Below are 27058 nucleotides of genomic sequence, written 5' to 3'. Positions count from 1 at the left end.
CACCCCAAATCCATGGATGATCTCGCCCAGCGGCTTCACATAAATGTTGAACAGGAGAGGCGAGAGGACCCACAAACAAGGTGCCTCGAGGTTGACCTCTGCCCCCCAGCCAACACGGACTGTGACCAGTTGGAGAGATAAGAGGAGAACCACCGTAGGACGGTGCCTCCCACTCCCAACCCCTCCAGCCGGCGCAGCATGATACCATGGTTGATGGTATCAAAAGCCGCTGAGAGATCTAATATTTAGTCTCTATTGCTCCAAGGGCAGGATCAGAAGCAATGGAAGCTGTTGCTGTAACCATCGCTGCAGGTTAAGAGAAGATTGGACAACATTTGTCCAGGATGGTACAATGTCTCCTGCCTTGAGCAAAAGGTTGGACTAAAAGATCTCCAAGATCTAGGAACCCTAGGATTCTGTGAAAGGATTAAAAACTACAAAGAAGTAGATTCAGACAAGATGTTAGTAAGCACTTTCATACTGTTAAGGTGTAAATCATAGTTGCCATATTTAGTGGTGATTTATCTATCATTGGAGATCTTCAAGCAGAGGGTTGAATGATCATCTGTTACAGGTGCTAAATTGGCTCATTTACTGACTAAGGGGTTGGACTGATGATCCTAAGATTTTACCCAATTCTAGGATTTTATGATTCTTATTGGATCATACATGGATAAAATAATATTTAAAAATATGGGTTAAATCCCACATCTTTCCACCTTGGCTATATATTAAAGCTGACTTTCCCCCCATATAATGGCATCTTCAGAAAAGTGCTATCATCTCATACTCAGGATTATGAAATTAAAATAGCAAATGTTTAACCAATGTGGTTGACCCAACCCTATTGGCTTTTAGAAAAATGCTATTTCCCAAAACATTTAGTGATTATTATAGTTATTGTTGATTTGATGTTAATTTTGGTTGTTTTTTGAAAGCTGCCCAGAGTCACACTGTTGGAGCTGCATGATCAGTTTAACTGATAGACTATAATAATGATGATAAAAATTAGTATATTCAGAATTAGTACATTCAAAAGAGTTTTTACTCTCGTTTGATAGCATTGTTCATAAAAGATATAAAGCTAGTGAGATAGCTATTTTGTCAAACTGGAAAATTTGGGCTTTCAAATGAACTTGGACAATAACTTGGCATAATTTCATTAATCTAGATTTCTTCCAATTGATACTTTTAGATATGTTGGGACGCCAGTGAACGGCAATAAATCCTAGGTTGAGCAAAGCTGCCTGAGTAAGTAAGAATAGCCTGCTTAAAAACTCTGCTTAAAAACTCTGCCTACTGTCTGCATGCTGATGTTGTTAAACTCAAGGTCAGCAGATTGTGTTACTGTTTGCAATTTGGTATTGACCCGCTATTGCCTGTTTGCGCTCAATTTTAAGAAACAAAAGTCATCAATTAGAATATTCCAACAAGTGTCATTACAAATTGATTTTCAAATTTAAATGTCAGTGCCTTTGCGTATCACATCTAGAATAAAATGGATTTTTGTTTACTGCTCTACACACCAAGACTCAGCATTCTTTGCCAAAAGAAACTATTGCATTTATCTGTTTTGGTTTGTTGCTCGAAAATTACATTCCTTCCCCCACCTTTCCCCCCTCCAACATAACCTTCCTCCTTTAAAAGGAATTTGTACAATTTTTTTTTTGTCTATTCATCATTCACAATGGTCATTTTCTTCTTGGAACCTTTTCCTTCTTCCTTTAGGATTGCTTGAGCAAATAAACTTTAACATAGACTAGGTAATGCATCATTGAAATAGACTGATGGAATTTCGTGGGAAAAAATAAAGTTTAAATACCAAGCTGTAAAAGGAGATTTTTAAAGTGTCATAGCACTGACAATGACCTGGCCTGAAACTTTTATTTCTGCTTAGCCCTGAGCCTCTTCCCATAAAATGTATCTAACGTATACAGGAAGATGTTTTAGTTTCCCAGTGAAACAAATGTTCTGAGTAAATGTAACCTAGCCAAACACAAAGAATAACATTTCACACGAGGTTTTGGTGTGTTACATCCTCTTAAACATGCCTGGAGACTGCATATTAAGCACAAAAGATACTGTATGGTATTTCAGATTTCCGGTATATTTTTGCAAATTCCAATTCTAAGGAAGTTGCTTGACATTTAACCCATTCATGCTACAGAAAAGAGGATAAATTTTTTATGACAACCTTCTCAAGTGCAAGACTGTAACTTTGTTGCTTGTATCCATATGATTTTTATTGATAGTGATTGTTTCCTGATTGCTTATTTGTACCCTGTGACTATCATTAAGTGTCGTACCTTATGATTCTTGACGAATGTATCTTGTCTTTTTATGTATACTGAGAGCATATGCACCAAAGACAAATTCCTTGTGTGTCCAATCACACTTGGCCAATAAAGAATTCTATTCTATTCTATTCTATTCTATTCTATTCTATTCTATTCTATTCTATTCTATTCTATTCTATTCTATTCTACTCTACTCTACTCTACTCTACTCTACTCTACTCTACTCTACTCTACTCTACTCTACTCTACTCTACTCTACTCTATTCCAATCTATTCTATTCTAACTTAAGCTTTAGGTGTTTGTACCTTTCTTTGTTTTTAAAATGTTTTTAAGCCTACCAGACATGTACATAAAAACTTGATCTAACTACTTTATATCTGGACTATGGTTTCCCTATATTTATATAGGTTTTCTATGATGACAATGATACGTTCTATGATTCCATTTTATTAAGCACATTCCACAGTTTGATGTGATTAATACAATCTAAAGCCTTTTTATAACTAAGAAATCACATACTAACCTTAAAAAAAATGGGGGGGGGGATTTTTCAGTTATTCAGCATAGATCAGTAATGCCATACATGTAAAGTCTCTTCTTCTTTAGCCTTTTCAAAAAACAGTTTCAACATCTAACATCTTTCTTCCCTTATAGGCCTTTAACCTGTGTTGGATGACCATAAGAATTATTTTTTTTGTCTGTGAAATTAAGGATATTTTACAATATTTTGATGAGTCTCCTTTCTCATATTGGTATGTAGGCTGATCTCTTCCAAACCATTATGTTCTCCAGATTTGTTGATGTAATTTGACTGGAAATTTTATATATTCCTTTTCTATTGCTGTTCAATATGCCTCTTCCATTCAGCAGTTCACTATCTGTTTCACAGTCTCTGGCTATGACTTTGCTGTAATAACAGAATTCCTTCAATTTCTTCTACTGAAGTAGTTAGTTTGATTTCTGTGTACTCCGTTTGGTGACATCTTTGTATATCAGCATCATTTTGGTTGTTTGAAAACAGTGTTAACAATGAAGAAATATTGGATTGGCAGAAATAGATCAATTGCTCTCCTGCTTCCTTCTGTTTCCTAGGCCATGCAGTTCAGTTACATTTTCCTCCTTAATATTTCCAGCTTTGACATCCTCCAACTATAGCAGTACATCTTGCTAGCACGTTATGTGAATTTCTGATTGAACTTGACAATAAAATTAATCAATTTCCTCTTCTTCTGCATCAATGGTTAGAACATAAACATGGATAATTTTCCTATTAAAGGGTTGTTCAAGAAGTCCAACTGATGTTATTTGGTCATTGATTGTGCACTCTAATCATGTTCTATATCCTTCTTGATTATGAAAGCAATGCCATTCCTTCTTTGTGTGTGTGTGTGTGTGTGTGTGTGTGTGTGTGTGTGTGTGTGTGTCCCCTGAGTAGTAAACAGTATGATCTTCTGACTGAAAGTGTCCAATTTTAGTCCATATCAATTCACTGATGCATAAGATGCAATGCATAACTCCTTTCATCTTTCACAATGTTCGTGCTTCTAATGTTCTACATTCCCACTGTAATATTATCTTGGCAGGTTCAGATTTTCTTTTCCTGCATGGCAACCTCCAGAAGTAGAAATCCTTTCATCTCACCATGCCATAATCACCATTAGTACTCCAAAAGATCCTCAGGTCTTTCTCAGTAGCATCTGGAGTGCCATCTGAACTGAAGGACCCATCATCTGGCTCTATATCATCAATCACTTTACTCTGTCTGTTTTCTTGAAAAAAACACAGAAGTGGTTTACTGTTGTTTTCTCCCATGCAGTATGAAATGGTGTATTTGCTGTTGTTACCAAAGTGATGTTCTGCCTCCAGGAACTCCCTATACAGCTGCTGCCCAATATAAAGCCTATTTGCTTTAGCTGGGCAACTGAGATGACATTCATGTCTTGGTTGACCCTGTTGGGATAATGTATGCTTAGCATAAACTTCTGATGTCCTTTTTTCCCCCATCCATTCCATCCATTTTTCGTTCTGGAGGGAAGGGTTGATGTGGGTGCTGATTTTAGATCATTTTAGACCAGGCTGTCTGCATTGTTTAAGTTTTTTTCTCTGCTTTTATGGATTTTTGGGGTATGAGTGTATGTGTTTGTACCCTACTAGAATTCATTAGAGTTTGGTAGCAGCAATAAATCTAAATAAGCAAATAAGCAAACAAACAAATAAATGTTGTGGTACATTAATGACTGATAGTTGAACATATTTGAAAGGGACGATTATCAAGATTCTAGATTTTCAAAGGTTAATTCTAAGCAGGGCAAATAAATTTATGGAATTATTGTATGCTAAAAGACTTATACCGGTAGATAGAGAAAAACAATGGCAATTGAAGTTTATCCTAGTTGAATTTAAGTACCACATCTGTTGCGGTGAACATAATTATTTAATGATAAATTACAATTCTTCCCTTCTGAATCTTTCTCTATTTTACCTCTTTAGATGGCTCTTGTATTACAACACATATCTTGTCCAATGTAATTAGCCTACAAATTAAAAACCTCTCAGATTTGTATTACTTTCTTTTCTCAACAGATTCAGATGTAGGGTTTATTGTTCAAATTGTTGCTGGGGTTATATGATAGAAAAGTTTGGTGCAGTGCTGTGACAACAAGCCTTTCTTAATTATTTTCACTGATAAAAACATAATCCATCTGGGTTCAGATAAAGTGGTCTTAAATGTTGGAAATTTACTAAATCAAGGTGTTGTTCTGATGCATGAACTATTTGGAGCACTGATATAAAGGTTTAACATGACATAAAATAAGAGGGCAGGAGAAGAACTATGAAGCAAGTATTTTTTTAAATTAAGAAAGTAATTGAGATTGTTTTACTTACTAGAGCTTCCTTTGTCCTTTGTTAGCAATCATAACTTTGTCTTGTAAGATACCTAAAAATTGGCTTCTTCTTCCATCTTCTTTTTTTAAAGCAGGGAGCAGTTTCTTCACAAACAGAACCTAATTCATTTTATTGCAAAACCAAGGAGATGTTTGGATGGAATTATCACATGGAAAATAAGTTGCTGGCAGCTACAATCCTTCATACCAAGTAGATGCCTATAATATATTTTGTTCAGTGAGGTAAATGGATCGCTGCTTTAAAGATTCAGAGAAGAGAGGGAAAGGCAGACATGATTGTACATAAATCTACAATTTTGCTGAGGTTGATTATTATTTTAGGCTGGTAGTAAGATTATGGACGCTCTTAAAATGCAGCACCAATTTTAAATGGGTGCCCATGCTGATTATCTTCTGCAAGTCTATGGCTGCCAAAATTAACTCTAAAATTTTATTCAAAGGAGCATGACAGGATGCAATTGTGGCATTGTCTGCCCTCTTTCATCCTTAAGCCAGGTATTGAACTTCTTTTCCAGGACTGACTAAAGGTTTAACAATTCTATAAGATGAAGATACCTTTTTTTTTTGTTTGTGTTGCTATTGTTGTGGAATGCTTTCCTCAGGGAAGACCATCCCTATTTTGTTTTGTAAGGAAGATTTGTTTCCTCCCAAAGCAGAAGTTTAAACATCTGTGACAGTTTCATCAAAATGATGGAGGAGCATTGCAATGTCACAGTGCAAGCTATGTCCCTTATGTAAATATGTGCACATAGAAAAGGAACTGGGGCAGCATGATGTCATGACACTCATTTTGCTCCCCCTTTCCCTCTCCGTAGACACCTCTGTGAAAAATATTTTGAGAGATATCTGAATTTCTGTGTTGTTCTATGTGGCTATAGATAAACACACTGGTGGTTCAGACCAGTTCAGGTGAACTGGTAGTTTCAATAATCAGCTGGCCCCTCCCACCCACCCCCGCCCTATCCTGTCCTATATTTCCTACTTTCTGGCTCAGCTGATTCATGCAGCATAGCTGATTTCCACGCCTCCGCTGTTCTACTGACTGGGGATGCCTTAGAAGGTAAGCAGCTGAGCTTCAAATTTCTGTATTTTGAACGCTGCACGCAAGTGCATTAGATGGGCGCGCATGCGCAAAGCACTTGCTCGTAGAACCGGTTGTTAAACCGGCTGCAGCCCACCGCTTGTTCTGCCCCAGCTACAGACCCCAAAGAACGCAGCACACACAAAGTCTGTTCAAACCTTGGTTTAATAAATAAATCAGTCTTTTATAACAATGGCTGTTAATTAACTGCATTAACAGCTGCCAAGAATTCAAAGAATAATAACTGAAAGCTTACTGTGGCTGGCAGAATGCCCAGAAGCAATTTGCAGGAAGCTGATAAGATAAGCAAGACAAGACACGAAGGTATGTGAATGAAGTTGTTCCCTGCAAATTGCTTCAGTCAGCATTCCTCCTTAAATAGGCTAAGGGAGTGGCCAATTAGCTCCATGCCTTATTCTTGAGGAGACCTCCTCCTGAGGAGCCACTCCTGCCTTTTGGCAGTTCTGTGCGCCCGTGCATCGAGAAGAGGCTCCTCCTCTTCGTCCTCTTCACTTAAGGGAGCTTCTGGAGGTTCTGAAGGCCCTGGCTGAATCCCCGCCTCTGGCACCACATCTTCTCCAGCTGCTTCATTGTCCGACTTGAGTGCCAGCTGCACAGGCTGCTGGTGCAGCACCACACCAGCCTCCTCACTGTCTGAATCAGCTACTAGCTGCACAGGCCGCGTATGGGCCACAATACCACTGCATAAAACACATGCTTTATCTATCACAGATTAGAAATGTAATACACCTGTTGATCTCAGTGGGATTTGTTAGTCAAAAGCCCCAGTGAATCGTATACATTTACTCTGAATCTAGACCCAACCCATGTTTTACATGGCTTTTAATGGTCTAGGGCAATTTGAAAAATATAATCTGGTGAAGTTCGTAAATAACTTTAAAAAAGACACAGATTGGTAAAGAAGCCTAGAGAGAATAAGTGGGAAGAACAGGAAGTGGGAGATATCAAGACTCAATTGACTTGTACAGAGAGGACACAATTATAAGACCAGCATCATTGATGCATGTTGGCACCAATTTTTTTTCTTTCTTCCATTTAACCATATCTGATTCTCAGAGGCTTCCTGAAAAAGTCCCTGCAGTTTTATTGGCAATGTTTTTTAGAAGTGGTTTGCCACTGCCTCCTTCCTAGGGCTGACAGAAAATGACTAATCAAAGATCATCTAGCTGGCCTTGTGTCCAAGGTGGGGATAGAATTCATGATCTCCTGATTTCTACCTTGATGCCATAATCATTATACAAAATGGGCTCTTACTTTTTTTGGTAGTTGTAGGAACACCCAAAAAAGCTATCTGTGGATGAGTGGAACCCTTGAAAAATCAGGAATCTCATTGGCAGAGACAAAAGGTAATGTGCTATAGAATTTATACATACACACTGGCTATGAAGCAGCTCATCTGTCAGTTGTGGAAAGGACCCAGATCAGGTTAGGGCTTTTCCTTTATATCTTATCTACAGGCATCCATCCAGTAGCATGCTTGGAGGAAGGGCCTTTCATTCAGAGGGCAATGTGGTGAAAAGGGTGAATTACTTCTTCCAGTTCTAATCTACATCAGCCTTATTTCTCTCCCCTCATATTTCAAGAAGAAAAATACAAAGTGCCATTGCCCACGCAATTAACCTAAGATATGCCATTGTAAATATATACTTATGAAATCAAATGAATAAGAAAGAGGCAAAGGCACATACATACTGAATCTTGAAAAAAACTACACATTTGGCATATAATAAAGTTAACATTGTTAAGTGTTTCTTGTATGATTTTCACTGTGTATTACTATGGGCAGTTAAATACTATAAAGGTTAAACTGACATGAATTTCACCCATAACATTAACTGAATCCATCAGCAGTCTCTAAAGACAGATCAAAGGGATTTACCAAACAGCATTTATAGGTTCTGGATGACTCTTGGGTCACCGAAAAGAGCTTTAGGTGGTCTACCTCTTGCTTCCTTTGTTATGCTGACTCATCCACCCAATTTCAAATAAAATAAATGAAAATCTTACATCTCTTTAGGTCTTTGGAAAAGAAAAAAGACATGCCCTTTGTTGGCCTATTTGAAGATTGAAGTTTCAAAAAGCTTGGGGAAGAAATGGGCTAAGTAAAGATGTTAGCAATTCGTTAGCAATTAAATTGATGCTACCATGGGAGATTAAGTTGCTTGCAATGCCTTTCTGGCATTGAAGAATCGTCTGATTAAAGGCCATTCAATCCATCTCATCAGGAATGGAAAGAAGGAAAAAAAACAACAACCTATTTTCTACTAACAGTTTTTCCAGAGAGTCTTCCTTCATAGTGTTGCTTTCTTAAACTGCAGAACAAAGGAACAATCTAACACTTCCATCCTCCCCTGATAAATTAAACACAAATTGGCTCCATTGAGTGCAATATCACACTATGCTTCAACATACTTGGCAATCTTTAGCATCCATTTGACACAGCAGTAGATCAATTACACTTGTTTTCTTATTTATACCCCCACCAAGGCTCAGCAACCTTAACTTTGTTTTCCTAGAGCTGCTTTCCTTATGCGAAAAAGGAATGCCAGTGAGAATTGCTGATTGGTTTCCTGATTGTGATTTTGGTGTGTGGCTGCTTAGCAGAAGAGCCATTATTATAAGCAACCACTGTATGTTCAGTATTTTCAAATGGCTTTCCTAGGAAATATATTGGGGGGGGGGTGTTCAGTAAGAAGAACAAAAATGAAAGGTAGGCTGATCCTGGATGACCTGGATTTTGAAGAAAAAAAAAACTTGAACAGGAGAGTGATAAGAATACAAATTTTAATTTTCTTCTCTTGACAGGGAAGGTCCGAGAGTATAATGTTTGTGTCAACTCGCAAAGCATCCCTGGCCTGCTCTCGAGTTGCCATAAATAAGGGGGGAATGGGAAACCGACGAAATGGCATGGCAGCCAAAGACAGATGCACATTCCAGACTTATCTCTCTCAAGGCTGTATCCCAGGGTTACCCACAGCAGCTGGATGGGAGTGGTCTCTACAATCTGTGGAATTGCTCCATTGGCAAATGTGATTGATGACACACCCTCGAGCGGGGGAACAAGGTCATGATTGGGGAGTAAATTACATAGGGTCAGAGCTGACTTCATTTGGGAACATGCTGACATGAAGTTCCTAATAAATAACTGGCTTTCTTTTGAAGCTTGGCTCGAGACTCATGATTTAATTAGGGCATCCGTGGGAACCCTGACAGCTGGGTAAATGTAACTAAGGTTTTCATGGAATCAGATTCCTACATGATGAAGATTAGCAATGTCATGTTCCTGCTAGAGTATTCCATTTCTGTAGAGAAGGTAGAACTTCCTGAGGAAGATCTTAGCAAAGAAAAGACTCCTCCTGGAAATTCTGAGGCTGAATAAGTAGCTTTGGGGCCCCTGGGAAAAATATTATTTTGAAATAGGGAAATTGGTTGAGATGCAAGAGAGCATTAGATGATGCCAGGTAAAGAAATGTCCAAATCAGAACTTAAAGGCTGATGGTATTCAAGGGACAGACTCCTCCATAATCAATCATTGATTGGTGTTTTGGAGAACCCTATTCTCCAAAGCACCTGAAGGCAGGACAAGAAGCAATGGATGAAAACTAATCCAGGAGGAGCAACCGAGAACTAAGGAGAAATTTCTTGACAGTGAGAACCATAAAACAGTGGAATGACTTGCTTCCAGAAGGTGTGAGTGCTCCAACACTAGAGGTTGTTAAGAAGAGATTGGACAACCATTTGTCTGAAATAGTATGGTGTTTCCTATTTGAGCAGGGGATTGGACTAGAAGATCCCCAAGGTCCCTTCCAACACTTTTATTCTGTTATTCAGAGTATTGAATACTGAATACTGAAAACCTAGTCAACAGCTAAAATTATATGAGACTTTAGCTTGAGAGAATTTATTGCTGGAGTTATGCAATTACTGCAGCTATTACACTGCTATCTATTTCTCTACTGGACCTTTAAAAAAAAAAACTAATCTTGGAATTTTGGTTCATGTTTCTGGTAAATGTTACAAGCTGGACTGCCCTCGAGACAGGTATTTGCTCTTCAGTTTTCTCCTCTGACCCACCTCACAGTTTTGAAGCAACCAGTCCATCTGACTGATTTGGCTCTTCTCATATAAAAGATTGCAATGACTGGGACAGTTGTTTTGTTCTGTTACATATACCCATGTTTAGCCCACTGGGTAACCTTTTCACATTTGGCTAGACTGATGCCCTGAAAAATCTAACTTATATCTTATGTAAACTGATATTATGTGTCAGGGATAGACAATAAACCAGTTGTTATTATAACATCTCCATATAAATCTGCGAGGCAGTGGTATTTAGAATATTGTAGATAGCTCTGGTCACCACACCTCGAGAGGGATATCTAGGAGATGCAGAAAAGGGCAAGAAATTGCATGAGACAGGATGCAACAAGTTGGAGCTATTTAGTTCACAGAAAAAAAAATGCTTATGAGGAGATAATCAAAAGGTCATTTTGATTAAGAGCAAAAGGTTTATAAAAATATGCCTAGTAAATGCCACGCTCTCACAGAACAATATGAACAATGAAGCAAGAATTACACAGATCTCTATAAAGTGTTTTCAGTAGCAGGATTGGGGATAAAAGACAGAATTTTGGACACTGTGTTAAGAACCTTCAGCCCACATTTATTAGTGAGTTCAGTAAGGCATAGTTTCATGAATGAGTTGAATTTATTTTTATTTTTTTCCCGAGGGTTTTGCAGCCTGGATTGAGCTGCTGTTTATGAAGTAAGCTACTTACAAACTCCTCTGTTATCTCTTCGTTGGATTTGGCTAATGTTCCTCCTGTTATTTTCCCAGCCTCCTGCAATCTCTCACAGTTAAAAAAAAGGATGAATTGGGAGAATTTCCTCCGCCCCACTCCAATCTCTATAGTACTAGAACTAGAGACTATTCAATGAAACTGACTAGTAAGAAGAGTTAAAACTGGTAAGAGGTAGCATTTCTTCATGCAGACATAATCAACCTATGGAATAAACTGCTACCAATATGGGATTGGCTACTTGCTTAGGTGGCCTCAAAAGGCAAGTAGACAAATTACTAGAAGACAGGTCTATTAGTGGGTACTAGACTTGATGATTGGTTGCTGCCAAGGCATAAGGGTTGTCCACCATTACCTATAAAGTACCCAGGAACAACAATGAGAGAAGAAGTCTGCCTTGATTTCCTATTTGTAGGCCTTTTAGATACCTTTGGTTGGCTACTATGTGATGTAGAATGTTGGACAGATGAGCGAAGACTGATCAATCAGTGCTATTCTAATGTTCTCCTAGAAGGCATAGGACAGTGATGGTTAACCTTTTCGGCATCGAGTGCCGAAACTGGAGCGTCCCTGAAACTAGTGCTGGAATCTGGAAGAGAGCAGCTGGGCGGTGCTCATGCATGCAGTGGCCAGCTGCTCTTCTGGGTTCCGGCACGCGCATGCACTGCGGCCAGCTGCTCTCTTTTGGGTTCTGGCGTGCATGGCAGCTGGTCTTTACACAAACCTGGAAGAGAGCAGCTGGCTGGTGCACATGCGTGACAGAACCCGGAAGAGCAGCTGGCGACGGCGCACATGGCCAGAGAGAGGGCTCTGCATGCCACCTCTGGCACGCATGCCATAGTTTCACTATCACGGGCATAGAAGATTGCACTCAATGTAAATGTCAACTCATGATGCTTCAGTTGCATACTATCCTTTGTACAGCCATTCTAAAAACACATACAAAGATAGTAATATGATTTCTAGTTCAGGACTAAATCAATACATTAAATGAAACTAGCACCTTCTAATACAGTGATGGCTAACCTTTTTGCCATCGCGTGCCAGGAGAGGGGGGGTGGGGGAGGATCGTGCGTGCACGTGCCCACGCGCATGTGTGCGCAACCCCCTCCCCCCTCCTCCCCACCACTCCTGGCACAGGATGGCCTGGTAGGCCCGTTTTTCTTTCTTACCTGGTTCCAGATCCTCTCTGTGTATCTGGGAACGGTGAAAACAGCCTTTCCCACTCCCTTGGAGGCCCTATGGAGGCTGAAAGGGCCCATTTCCCAACTCCCGGTGGGACAGGAAGTGACTTTTTTGCTGTCCCTAGCCTTCAGAACCTCTCTAGGAGTCTCTAGGAGCCTCTCTAGGAGTCTCTGGAGGCTGGGGACAGGAAAAAACGTCACTTCCTGTCCCACCGGGAGTGGGGAAATGGGCCCTTTCAGCCTCCAAGGGAGTAGGAAAGGCTGTTTTCGCCGTTCCCAGATACACAGAGAGGATCTGGAGCCAGGTAAGAAAGAAAAACAGGCCTTCCCCACCCCACCCCAGGTCCTCCAGAGGCAGGAAACAGCCTGTTTCCCTACTTCTGGTGGGCCCAGAAGGCCCGAATATCAGCTGGCCGGCACATGCATGCGCCCCAGAGCTGAGCTGGCGTGGCCACTAATATGGCTCTGCGTGCCACCTGTGGCACACGTGCCATAGGTTCGCCATCATGGTTCTAATAGATGTGCACAAAACATACCCATTCTGGTGTCCATACAATGTTTAAACAACTAAGGGATGCAAGAGTATCCATTGAGATAAAATTGTTAACAGTATTCATTGCATAGGTAATCCTTGCCAATCCAAACTAGGTGGGTTTTAAAATCCAACATTAGCATTTTTCATTTGTATGGAAAATAAGATAATAGTTGCCCTACATCAGGTATAACATTATCTAAACATTTAGCTTCTACAAGTACTCCAGCTGCTAAATTCTGCACCATATTGCATTTTATGGACACCATTTCAAAACAGCACATAGAGCACGCTGTAATAATCAAGCTTGGATGTAACAAGGACATATTTTATTGAAACAAGGTCAGCTTTTTCTAGCTAAAGCTGCAACTGGTCAGCCTCCCAAGCTGGTATTCCTGCCAGCAAATGCCATTTGTGCTTGAATAGTAAGTACAGTATTGAGGATAATTTGGTAGAATGTAACCACATTCAGAAATCCTTGCTGATTTGGCTTCAAACTTGCTTGCCCTTATCTACTCTGAAATTGTCCCCAGATACATGTTCAGAGTTTAGAGCATCCTTGAGATTAGAAGATGGAAGCAAGAAGTCAAGCTGTGTGTCATCTGCATTGTCATTGTATAGTACAATTCAAAATACAGTTAGGGTTTACATTTACTGGCTTTGCAAGTGTCCTTCATAGTTTTGCACTTCAGGACAATAAGGATACAATAGCATTATATATTGATTTTTCTCAGTTCTTGAATAACAGGCTTGCCTTTCTTGCCTCTGCTAATATTGTCTCCAAAAAGGAAAGAACATTTTGGGGGAAGTAGTCCCTGTATTATACATTAAACAGACTGCTTAGGAAAGGTTGATTGAGTTTCATGCAGACACTCTTCAAAAGCTATAAGGAACATAACAGTATGTTTGTTTCCAGAACACCTAAGAAGTTGCATCACCTCATTTTTCATTATACATTAATTTTCTCTATTGTTACTAGCTTTTCATTTATCAGTGTGAAACTTATTTTGCTTTTTCTCCCATTTTTTTAGTTGATTGATTTTCTTTTCTATTTTCTTTGTATTGTCAGTAGAAGCCAAGCAGCTTCAAAGACCCTTTAAACTGGTTAAACTTTTCAACTTTAATTTAGTGAAATAGTGAAAGTATCAAGATTGGGGAGGAATACACCACCATCCAACACAAACAAGCATAAACATACACACACATATACACACACACACACATATACACCAGGAACAAATATTTGCGATCCCTTTATTTGGAAAACAAGATAATAGAGACTGGCAAATATAAAGCAGAAGTGTGATAGATAACAGCAAAATGAATATTTCATGAAAAAAGCCTAACAAAAGGCAGGATGTTTCTTTCTGAAAAAGAAATCCATAACAAACTGTACGTGGAGTTCAATGTTCATGAATGGGAAATAGAATATGGACAATGGAAGAGAAATGGAATGTGGTACTGGAAAAGAATGAGAATGAGATGGCTAGAAAGGAACACATACAGAAAAGATGGGCAAGAATAGGAGAAAAATGATACAGAAGGCACAGACGTAAAATTCCATGTAATATTATCCATTGTAATATTGATTGGTTTCATTTTATTCTTGTAAGAGCCAAAGAATGACCTAGATACAATAAAGAGACTGAGTAGATAAGCGTGGGACAGAAGGAAGAGCTGTCAAAGGCCGAACTGAGCATATGGCAAAATTATTGGCCTGTTGAGAATTGCTTGTGAGAATTGTGATGTGAAGAGATTCCTGTTGTGCTTGGTGAGTCAAACACTTGGGACTCCACTGACTCCTCCAGTGAGCTCAAGACATAAATTAGAAAATAAGTGATTCAAGAAACAGTGAATCATAGAATAGTTAAGGTAGTTGGACCACTGATCTAGCTTAGTGCTTCCCAAACCTGGGAAATAAATTGGGTGAAAAGTTGTTTTTTTTTTCTTGGACAACCACACACGAACCCATTACCCAATTTCAAGAGGAACATTTAAATTGACCTTGCTACATTTTTGCTACATTGGGTAAAAAAGAACTTTCTGATAAGCGGTTTTGGATAATGAAGGAAAAAGCACTGATCTAACCAGCCCTATCGCTTAAAGCAGCTGTACAAGCTGTCACAGTTACCGGAATTTTCTGCATTCAGTGCATGTCCTGGCCTCTGGTTTTATTATTATAATTAGCTATGGGACAAAATGGCAGAAGCCGAGCAAATGCATCTCCATCTCATTTCAGTGCTAGTGGATTGTTTATCAATAATTTTCTACTAGAGCTAGCAGTTAAATTTATGCACATGCACTGGCTTTTTCCAAAAGGAGGGCTACGAAGGAAGAGGCCTTGAAAAGGCGAGTGGGCTTTTCATCCTTTTCTTCATTTGCTGTAAAATGTAATGTTTCATTGCAAATTACCATCACCACCGCCTAATTAGCCATAGCCTGGCAACCAGACATCTTGACACAGGAGAATGTGAGTGTTAATTTCGATGAACTGAAACATATTTATGACTACATATAAAAAAAATACAGTCTTCACTGATGCTTCTCTATTTCAACATTTTTTTTCTAAAAAAAAAAAAAAAAAAAAGAAAACACCAACATCCCCAAAGTTAACAATTGGAATAGAAATCATTTTATTGAAGCAGTTTAGTTACAGAATTTGCTGCTTTGTGGAATGTTTTGATATTAAAAGTTTTAGCTAATTGGCTCGCTAATTATAGTCTCAGTAAAGGAACAGCTTAACCAAAAATAAATGAAGCATTCACATGAGTGGGATCTCTGGCAAAGATTGAAAAAAGTTTGCTTGAGTTTGCAGGTGAATTAAACTCATAATGGCTGGTTCTGACTTAATCTTTGATTGGCACCAATGTATAAAGATTCTGAACTGGTATGAAAACAATTCTGTGATCTTATGGCATTGGCAGTGTGTAAGAGCTGGATCGACAAGAAGCATACAAGTATTTTTTTTAATGTAATCCCATTTTTTTAAAGACCCTTTAATCCCGTTATTCAGGTTGGAGTCAGGGCGACTAAATGGAACTGAGCTTTTACTGGCCAGATGCCCTTCCTGATGCCTAGATGGGCTTTGCAGCAGATATTTTCTCTTTGTGTCCTGATAGAGAAACATCTGTTGCAGCCTAGCATTGAACTCTCAACTTCCGAGTGGGAGGTGAGCATCTTCATCTCTAAGCTACCATACTGTTCTTTCCAATAAAATTGGGGAAATGATTAAAGCTGGTTCATATTCAAGAGGGATTTGCTATGAGAAACAAGAAAAGAATCTGGAAGTTGGGAAAAAGGAAGCTTAGCAGTTGTAATTGGTTGAATGTAGAAAGAGACTATGGAGATGAATTGGAATAAGAATAAATTAAGGTAAATAAATAATGGGAAAGACATAAAGCCAGGGATTCTAATAGTCAGAGTGGAGTCTGCAAAGAAGTTGAAATTGAGGACCTTCAGAAGTGGGGTGGACTGTAGGAGGAAGTAAACTTTTTGAAAAAGGTGAGAGGAAGAAACAAAATGTAGAGTTTGGGAAGAGTTGTGAAAGAAACCTAGTTAGGAGTGGATCTAACAACTCTAAGAGAGACAGACAAGTTTGACTAAATTTGATGCCCAGAGGGGGAAAAAAAGAAGTGGTTAATTTGGGGAGGTGACTTAAGGAGTCAGAGAAAGAATCCTCAAGAATAAAAGAGACCAGAAGCAAAGCTTTGAAGTGAGGAGAATTACCAATGATTTAGAAGTGGCTTTAGAAGACAAAAGAGAGATAAGACACAAAGACTTCCAGTTAGAGAAGAGATAAAGAAAAAAGTAGAGGTCAAGAAAAACACATAAGGCTTTTCTCTCTGAAGCTCTGTGCCTTGCTGGGATGTCTACCTGTGGATTGAGGGCAAGGGTTGGGGACAGAGATGAACTGGCAAGTTCCACCTGTAAAGGGAAACACCCCATCACTAAGGCATTGGTGATGAGGTAGGATTGAGACCAACAGGATAAATAGTTCCCAATGTGGACTGACTGGGAACGGACTTTGATTGTCAGAGTCAGTGAGCTAGTGGGGAGCCAGATGTATTTGGATCAGGATCAGAAGAGGAAGAAGTCCAAGAGAGATGAAGCAGTCAGGGCATTGTTTCAAGGCAATGGTGGCTGAATATCCTTGCCAAGAGAAAAGAAGAATTTAACTATCTGAGTAAGTACTATGTCTTTGAAATGACATAGTTGGGTGAGGAAGATCCTATACACATCTCCAGATATTGAACTTCCAGCCCATTGAGTTAAATGCTAGTATTGCATAAACATATTCTAGTTGCTGTAAACCTTACAGTAGCCTATAAATGCATAGGGTAATGGTTACCATGCAAGTAGAATGGTAAAGATATTTTGAATTTAACAGAGCTATTACTTCTGAATGCAAGTAATCAAATAAGTCTGCTCATGAAATAACATTAATCTTTTTGTTCTTATTGGATCTATGGAAGGAAGGGGGAATGCCTTGCTGGCTGAAGGCTTGGTTAAAGAGTTTCCAATAGAACTAAAATTGGTAAGGGATCTTAGCCTTGGAATTTCTTTTGTGAAGCAGTTTATTGAGAAAAAAAGCAGCACTACCAAAGGGCTCAGTTTGCAACATTTTTGAAAAGCTCAGATATTTTCCATGTGGGTTATGCCCAATTAAATATGTATATAATTACATACATATAATAGTTCTTCTGCCATTAGAATGGATATAATACCGCGATGGGGTATGACTTTGTTTTTTGAAATTAGTATACTTTGTACATGAGGGTGTAGGTTTGTAAGTATACTGTACATATATGCTGAATAAATATGGGTTCATTACATTGTTTCATTTACATATCTCTTAAAATATATTCCACCTTTCATTCCATAATGGGATCTTTAATGAGGTTAACATTCTTAAACAACAATTTATATTAAAACAATATAAAAACTAATTAAACCTTTGTATTTTATTTCCTGTCTGTTATTTTTTTTTGTCTCTATATTGGTCAGTGACTGTAATAAAAAGAACTGATCCTGATATAAAAACTAATTAAATACAAATCTTCAAATCCCAGTTAAATTTATAACCATACTTATAAACCGTACAAAGAAAAACAATGAAGAGCACTATCCAAATAAAGTAGAGGCACCTTATACAGTATTACATTTGTGCCTGTGCACTCAAAATTCTATGTTTATACTAATCTGAGGATATTCTAAATATATGATCAGAGAAACAGAAACCTCAAACCTGTGTGTGTGTGTGTGTGTGTGTGTGTGTGTGTGTGTGTGTACATATAACAGCTGTTGGGTCACTGTATCCAAAAGAAACACCATAACAGAATCGTCTGCCCCCTTCCGTCACTTGTTTGTGAATGACAAGTGATGTGAATTTTGATGAAATCAGAAGTGATCCATCAGCCAAGAAGGATTTCAATTGTAGCCTATATGATTTTACATTCCTTGGACTTGATCCTCTTTGTTAATAACTTGAGATATCAAACATTTATTTATTTATTTATTTATTTATTTATTTATTTATTTATTTATTTATTTATTATTCGAATTTCTATACCGCCCTTCTCCTTTTGGACTCAGGGCAGTGAACAGCCAAAATAAAAAACATTTATACATAAGTACGATTAAAAATAGATTTAAAATAATTAAATTTGGCCCATAGTTTAAAATTTATCAATTTAAAATCCATATCAAAATTTAAAACCAACCATAAAATCATAAAATCAAGAGAGACCAAGAAACATGTTGTATCATGCTACCCTGTTTTCCCCAAAATAAGACATCTCCTGATAATAAACCCAATCAGGCTTTTGAGTGCATGGCAATAAGGCCAAGCACTTATTTCAGGGTTCAATATATATATATATATATATAAGACAGGGTCTTATTTTCGGTACTAGGAAAAATAGGAACTGAAGTTCCACACGTCTGGAGTGAATAATTTGGGAAAAAATGGTTTATATATTATGTTAATCCTGTAAAAATTCCTCATGTTAATCTGCAAGTGATACATTTCCAATCCTGTCATCCTGACAGTATTTCTTCCCAATATTCCATTTTTAACCCAGTTATTTTAAGCAATTTCAGCTTTCACGTGTATCCCCAGTTAAATAGGCTTACTAATTTTTCAAATATGAATAGATTCTTTTATATGGGGTGCAGTCTTATTTTATGATATATTAATAAACCCTGCCAATAACAGTATCTTATGTAATAATATAAATAATGAAATAATTCACATTTGGATGCACATTTCCAGATAAAACAATTAGAAGTAATGGAACATCCTGTCGAGTTAGAATTTCTGTTTCTTCTTTCCACAAAATAATACACACTCACTCACACACAGAGAGAGTTTCTTTCTGAGAGTTTGAAAAATAATATTCTAGCTATTGCCAATGTCATTTATTATTGTTTTTTCTCTTAATTTGGTAACTTTTCCTATTTTCCTGTAACAGCTAACAAAAGACTTATAAAGTTTGCATTCTTCTCTACAATCTTCTGAAGTCATATTTCTTCTTATAAATCCCAGTAAAAGAGCACAATACCTGAATTTGTTTTCCATGCTAAAGAAATGGGCAGTCTATAATGCAGTGAAAGATGCATATTATATCCCTCACATTCACAACATTATTCATTGCTAGAATAGGCTACAATTTTCTTATGAATACAACATAGAGCCCGATACTCACTTTAGCATTTCTGTATCAGCAATTTATCTAGTCATTGCTGGGGCAATATATTAAAAGGGAAGACAAGCTTTATATTGCTATGGCGATGGCTGGATGATGCATTATGAACAAACACCAGCCCTAGGATGCCCTCTACAGATGTAAGAAGGGTCTTTGGTGCTCTCTGAGCTTGGCTGTTTTCTTTCAGATATTTCATTACCCAAAGTAGGCAACATCATCAGTACTAAAGTGATTTGCTCTCACTTTATATTCTAGAGGCGGAAGCTTTACAAGGATTTCCAAAACAATTTAACAGTAAACAGCCCAACCAAGATCATTCGCACCAACAGGGGTGTCAAACTCACGTCATCACGGTGGCATCACGTGACGTATTGGGACTTCCCCCCCTTTGTGAAAATGGGCGTGGCCAGCACATGACGCATCTGGTCCGCAGGCTGGGAGTTTGACAGGCCTGCACTAGAATATAAAGTGAGAGCAAACCCCATTCTTTACTAGTATGGTAATGAAACATCTGAAAGAAAACAACTAAGAACCAAAGACCCTCTGATTTCAACCCTGAGCTACATATTTTCTCCTTTATCAGTACAGATGGAATAGCTAGTGTCGACCTTGCCTGGAGAGCAATTTCTCCACATTTGCACACTTTGATGTCTACTATAAGCATAAAGTGGAGAAACACTGAACAATCACATATTTTATGGAGCAATACTTGGCTCTGAATCTCTTCTGCTAGAATCAAGAAAGATGGAGTGTAGCTCAACAGGTAAACCTGGTCACTTTCCTGCTGCGCGTAAAATGTCTCCTCCCAAAGTTGCTTTTGTTACATATTTGTATCAAACATATAATTTGTTTCCTAGCTCTGCCAGCCAAGATTGAAATGTTGGTTCTGTAGCATGCACACTGTTTTATTTGGCTTAGTAGAATTAGGCAGATCTCCAAATGGTTTTCTAATTTCAGTGCCTGTATATGCTAAGTTAACAGCATATTAGGAGAGATGGGTGTATTGCTAGGCAGATGCTATGAATAACTCTAAGAAGTCCATGGATATTTTCATCGACAGGTTTTGCAATAGAGAGCATTTCTATTGAATAAGAGAGAGAATGGAACAATAAGGAAATGTGCTTTGTGGTTAAATGAAAAACAAATACTAATTTCCGGATAAATATTTGAACAAAGCAGGAATAAAGAATGAACAGTTTCTAGTTAAATCAGAATAATACCAGTTCACTGACCAAGGATAAATTAAGTGGATTGGAAGGACAAAATTGTTCCTCCAGCTAGACCCGTGATGGTGAACCTATGGCACGCGTGCCACAGGTGGCACTGGAGCCATATCGATTGGCACATGAGCTCAGCTCTGGCACACATGCGTGCGCTGGCCAGCTGATTATTGGGCTTTACAGTCCCACCGGAAGTCAGCAAATGGGCTGTTTCTGGCTTCCGGAGGGCCTCCAGGAGGGTGGGAAAGGCCATTTTTGCCCTCCCCAGGCTCCTAGAAAGCAGGGCACAGAGAATTATGGGTGTGGGCACATGCATGCGTGACCCTCCCACGCTCCCCCTGCTTTTGGCACGCGATGGCAAAAAGGTTAGCCATCACTGAGCTAGACTGTCCTGTAGCATTGAATTGGCTACTCTTCCTTACTCTAACATGGGCAATGCCGACCAATAAATTCTGGGAGTCCCAGTACAAGCCATCTGAAAATTCCAGGTAAGAAGAAATTGCTGTAACCATTGACGAGAAGTAAAAGGTCAATTTATTTTTAAAAAAATACTTTACCCTGCTTTTCTCTTCTATTGTATAGCTGATACACATAATATTTTTGGTATTTGTTGATGTAGCCTTCTTATTTCTTAGTGGCATTAACACACCAGTGTTTTCTAGTAAAGGAAATAATGATCTCAGGAACCCACTTAATGGGATAGTGTGCAACATGTTACCATGTGAACAGTGGCACTCAACATTAATATAAAAAGTAATTAGATGATCTGTTCTATGGTTGTGATTGTGCTTGATGGATACAGATATAGGAACCTGAACTGGGTCAAAATAATAAAGAACATTTGGTTTTAGCACTGTTGTTTGTAGCAGGTGGCTTGGCAGCCGCTTCTCTAAATCTAAGTTAAAATCAAACAATTCATACAATGGCTTAGCACAAAGCAAAGATCATGTTATGCAGTTTGTGCAGAAAGATTACTCACAGGCAAGCAATTTTTCAGCAATAATCATAGAGTTGGAAGAGGCCAATCATTGCTCAGTGCAGGATTTCAAACTAAAGCATCTCAGAAAGATTGCTATTCAGTCTCAGGCTGGACCCATCCAACGAAGGGAGGGAATTCATCACTTTCCTAGTGATAGGGTCTATTCTCAAACTGCTATTTTCTTTAGAATCTTTTTTCTGCAATGTCTAAATGGAAACTTCGTGAGTTTAAATGGAAACTTTACGGGTGCTCCAACACTGGAGGTTTTTATGAAGAGATTGGACAACCGTTTGTCTGGAATGATACAGGGGATCCACGCTCCCTTCCAACTCTGTTATTCTGTTATTCTATAAACCCGTGATGGTGAACCTATGGCACGCAGAGGTGGCATGCAGAGCCCTCTCTGCTGGCATGCGCGCTGTCACCCCAGATCAGATCTCCATGGCGTTTCTTTCGTGAGCTTCTGTTTCCCTGCAAATGACAAAACAGAAGCTCACGAAAGAAAAAGATCTTACCTCTTGCCACGCTGCCAGGGTTGGGATGCCCCACCTCCTGCCAGCCAGCTGGTCTTCGAGTCTCTGCTACGCAATGTCCGTGCATGTGCACATGCATGTCCATGTGTTCGTGCACATGTCCGCACACAGTTTGGGCACTTGGTGCGTAAAGTTTCACCATCACTGCTATAAACTGTGTTTCTGCAACTTAAGGCTTCTGTGTCTTGAACTCTCACATAATATAGACTAGATTTTCTCTTCTGTGATATTATTTCAAGCACTTTATCATATTCCCCATCTTTTATTCTCAGTATTAAGCATTCTCCATTCCTTCTAACTGCCCTCATACATCTTAGTTTTTATTTCCCAATCATCACTATTCAAGTCCCTTCTTTATATCAGCAGAAAGTTTCTTTGCTATTCCTTGATGTGTGTGAGTTGGGTGGCCATATAAATTTGTTTAATAAATGTATTTCTTATCTCCTAACTCACATGCACCCTTTTTCAGAGACATTCTTTAAATTACTAAGTTGTGAGAGGATATAGAAATAACTTTTCTTGTCAGTAACACAGAACAGATGATTATATGAGTTGGAATTTATATGGCCAAATAGTGGATTTTAACCAACTTTTATAATAATCTTACTGTTTCAGGAAAGTAGATATGAACAGTCATATCGAGGACAAAATTCAGAATGAAAAATTGTATTGAACAACTTTTATGTAGTGGAAAAAAACTTAGATACTCAAATAGACGGGTATGTTTCTGTTGGGAATCAAATATTAAAATATAAGACTTGTACAGCTACTTTGCCTATGGATTTGTTAATGTATATGACAAGTTCAGCCAAATGGGTGAAAGGCAAAACATCTCTTGCAGATGTACAAGCTGAAAAATTTCAAATTTAATATCAGTTGGCTTTCTTCAAAACAAAGTTTTGCTGGAGAAAAAAATCAACATACCAAGATGAATCACAGAATTAATAATATTACAATTCTGCCATATAATGTTTGAGGCAGAGATTTGCCTATGGTACTTGAAATGTGGAAGGTTTGAGATGCCAACACAAAAGAGAGATTTATTATTCTCCATTGGATTGTATCAGCTGCTAAGACAGTCCATTGGTTTCCTTCTGAAAAGGGACAAAATCAGTGGTGGGTTGCCCCCGGTTCGCACCAGTTCTATAGAACTGGTAGTAAAACTGGCGGGAGGCTCCACCCATTGACCACCACATCATCAGAACGCTTCTGCACATGTGCAGAAGAGTGTGCACGCGCGAGCAAAGCAAGCACACGCACGTGGCCCCATTGTGAACTGATAGTAAAGGTAAGTAGAACCCAGCCCTGGACAAAATGTCATCACTTCCTATACTATTTTTCCTCTGCCTAATCAAAAAAGATGACTCAGTGATGCAGAGATAGAATGAAACAAATTATTGTTTATTATTATTGTTTATTGGTTCAATTTATATGCTGCCCTTCTCCGGAGACTCAGGGCGGCTTACAATGCGTTAAACAATAGCCTTCATACTTTTTGTATATACCTGCTTAGTAGGGCTTTCACCCCACAAGCGGTGTTCTTTTTTATACAAAGTCAGCTTATTGCCCCCACAAACCGGGTCCTCATTTTACCTACCTCGAAAGGATGGAAGGCTGAGCCAACCTTGAGCCTGGTGAGATTTGAACTTGCAGTAATTGCAGGCAGCTGGTGTTACTTAACAGCACTTTAGTCTGCTACGCCACCAAGGCTCTATTCACTGAACTAATATTGGACTTTTTTAAAAAAACCAATCTACACTTAAACTCAAAAGAACAATATAATTGCGTAAAATGAACAGCTTAATTTGATCAATGTTTAGTCTGCTTATTCTTTTGTTCATTGTTTCTTGTCATGCCCATCAAGTATATTTGGGACCAATATCTTGTAGAATAATTCTTATTTCTAAAAAGTAAAAATCTTCATATTGAATATGTCTTCTGGTTATTCACTTCTGTGAAGTTTTCCTGGAAATATTACAAAAGTGATTTTCCATTGTCTTTGTTTCTCTGCCTGGGCTGTTCGTTTCTCAGTCTAGTCCAGAGGTGGGTTTCAGCAGGTTTTGACCAATTCTGGAGAACCGGTAGTAGAAATTTTGAGTAGTTCGGAGAACCGGTAGTAAAAATTCTGACTGGCCCTGTCCTCATCTATTCTCTGCCTCCCAAGTCCCAGCTGATCAGGAGGAAATGGGGATTTTACAGTATCCTTCCCCCGGAGTGGGGTGGGAATGGAGATTTTACAGTATCCTTCCCCTGCCATGCCCACCAAGCCACGCCCACCAAGCCATGCCCACAGAACCGGTAGTAAAAAATTTTGAAACCCACCACTGGTCTAGTTTACAGGTCTGTATTTCCCTGAAATCTCACTAACCTGACCCAACTCTACTTGATTTCCATACCAGATTAAAATTGGCCAGATGATGCTATTGCTAAGGCTCAATTTTTTAAAAATGGTTTTGTTCTACTGTATGATTGTATTTTGATGCTTTGCTTATTTCAAGCAAAGCAAGATCTTCAACAGAATAAAAAGAGGACACGTGGACTCTTTATGAATAACATAATGAAATACTCTAACCCAAATGATTGTGAGGTTCACATACAGTAGATTTATTGGCTGCTATTTGGGAAAATGCTAGAGCAGGAAAAAATAGTTTGAAATGGGTTTGCTCACAGAGACAAATACATGCCAATATTTTAGAATGAATATTCTAATAGAAGTGTGTGGAGAAAACTATGGTAGCAGCATAGTTTGATCACACACATCTTTGAATTTGGGATACAAACTGTACAATTTTGATTTTTATTGCATCTCTTGATTTCTCCCCCTCCCATTGCAAAAAGTGTAATCTCCACAGCCTCTCATTTGGCACTGCAGGGCTGACCTGCTACTGTATTTATTGTGGTAATGCATACATAAATCGCAGAATCCGATGGGTACACCAGGAAATGGTTTTGCTGAATTATTATAAATGTGATAATGAATGACTATATATTACTTTGAAGGGCAAAAGTGTCTGGAAATATCTGTGATCACTGTTGTATGCTTTTGATGTTTTAAAATTCTTCTTTCTCATGTTGTTTTGACTGTTGAACGTTCCTTGTTATGGTTCAAGGAAGTGCTTTGCTGTTAAAGCATAAACCTGGCAAGATAGCAATAGCACTTAGACTTACATACCACTTCATAGTGCTTTACAGCCCTTTCTAAGTAGTTCATAAAGTCAGTATATTGTCCCCAACAATCTGGGCCCTCATTTTATTAACCTCAAAAGGATGGAAGTTTGAATCAACCTTCAGCAGGTCAGAATCAAACTCCTGGAAGTCGGCAGAATTAGCCTGCAATATTGCATTCTAACCACTGTGCCACCACACGAGATGACCCCTATATTAAATCCAGAAGTTCAAAAAGAGCCACTTGCTTATTATTAGTTTGGTCTGGAGCTGTTTAATTACTCATATGTACATTCTGCAAGAAGGATAATAATGCTGCTTTGTACATCACATGGAAGGATTTGGATTTAGATGGGAAATCCATCTGCCACTTGATAGTGTTTATAGTGTTTACAAGCAAGTAAGGGAATCTATGATCAGGTCTGATTTTATGCACAAATAAATGGGAGCGATAAAGGGTGAATGGGCCATTTTAGATGCTGCATCTGTCTGCAGACATGATCATAGCTTCTGAGTTGTATGAGGAATAGAGCAAGAAAAATAAATTCTGGTTTTCTCTCATCTGACAATGACTAAGATGTCAAAATCAATTAAAAAAGCCAACTCTAGAACTGGAGTTGTCCAACTCAAGTTGTCTGAGATCAGAAACTTGGCATCAAAACCTGAATTGCAGGAAAAAAATATGCTGGAAACAAGGCAGAAATTCCTTGAACATAGGAAATATTTATTTTATTTTATTTATTTATTTTATCAAGCATGTATTTTATGACAGATACAAGTGTAAACATAATTATAAATACATGAAATGGATACAAATAAAAGAAAACATTAAGACAGGGACGGTAGGCACGCTGGTGTGCTTATGCATGTGCCTTACAGATCTCCTAGGAATGGGGTGAGGTCTACAGTAGACAGTTTAATGTTAAAGTTTTGGGGATTTGGGGAAGAAACCACAGAGTAAGTAATGCATTCCAGGCATTGACAACTCTGTTACTGAAGTCTTATTTTCTGCAGTCTAGTTTGGATTGGTTTACCATGTATCTATTGTGTGCTCTTGTATTGTTTAGGTTGAAGCTGAAGTAGTCATTGGCTGGTAGGACATTGTAGCAGATGATTTTATGTACTATGCTTAGGTCAGACTGAAGACAGTGAAGTTCTAAATTGTCTAAGCCCAAAATTTCGAGTCTGGTGACATAAGGTTTTTTGTTGAGAGCAGAGGAGTGGAGTCTTCTTGTAAAGACTCTTTACAAGAGTCTTTACAAGACTCTTCTTGTAAAGTAGCAACTGTAGAAAATAAATAAATAACTGAGTCAAATTTTTGGGCCCCATTTAGAGAAACCATATTTATCCTATTATCTTTTTAGTTACACCCATCCTGCTGTATTTCAAAATCTTGCCTTGATAAGGTGATTATTTTACTGGCTCAAAAACCGGACTCTGCAACTTAGTGTATAATTTGTCATAAGATTAAGTAAGCAATAATGTTTGGTCATCAGAAACACTTGCACTGAATCATCTTATTGTGTATAAGGCATTGTTTTAACATCTCTGCAATGTCAATTTAATAACTTGGATTTTAAAAACATACAGATTAGGTAGCTGTTGATATATTCCATCCATCGAGAAAGATTAAGGA

Source organism: Pantherophis guttatus, chromosome 6 (assembly GCF_059756535.1).
Source record: "Pantherophis guttatus breed Tessera chromosome 6, ASM5975653v1, whole genome shotgun sequence".
In the NCBI taxonomy this organism is placed as follows: Eukaryota; Metazoa; Chordata; class Lepidosauria; order Squamata; family Colubridae; genus Pantherophis; species Pantherophis guttatus.
The sequence above is the reverse complement of the archived record's forward strand: the minus strand, read 5'-3'. Positions refer to the sequence as shown.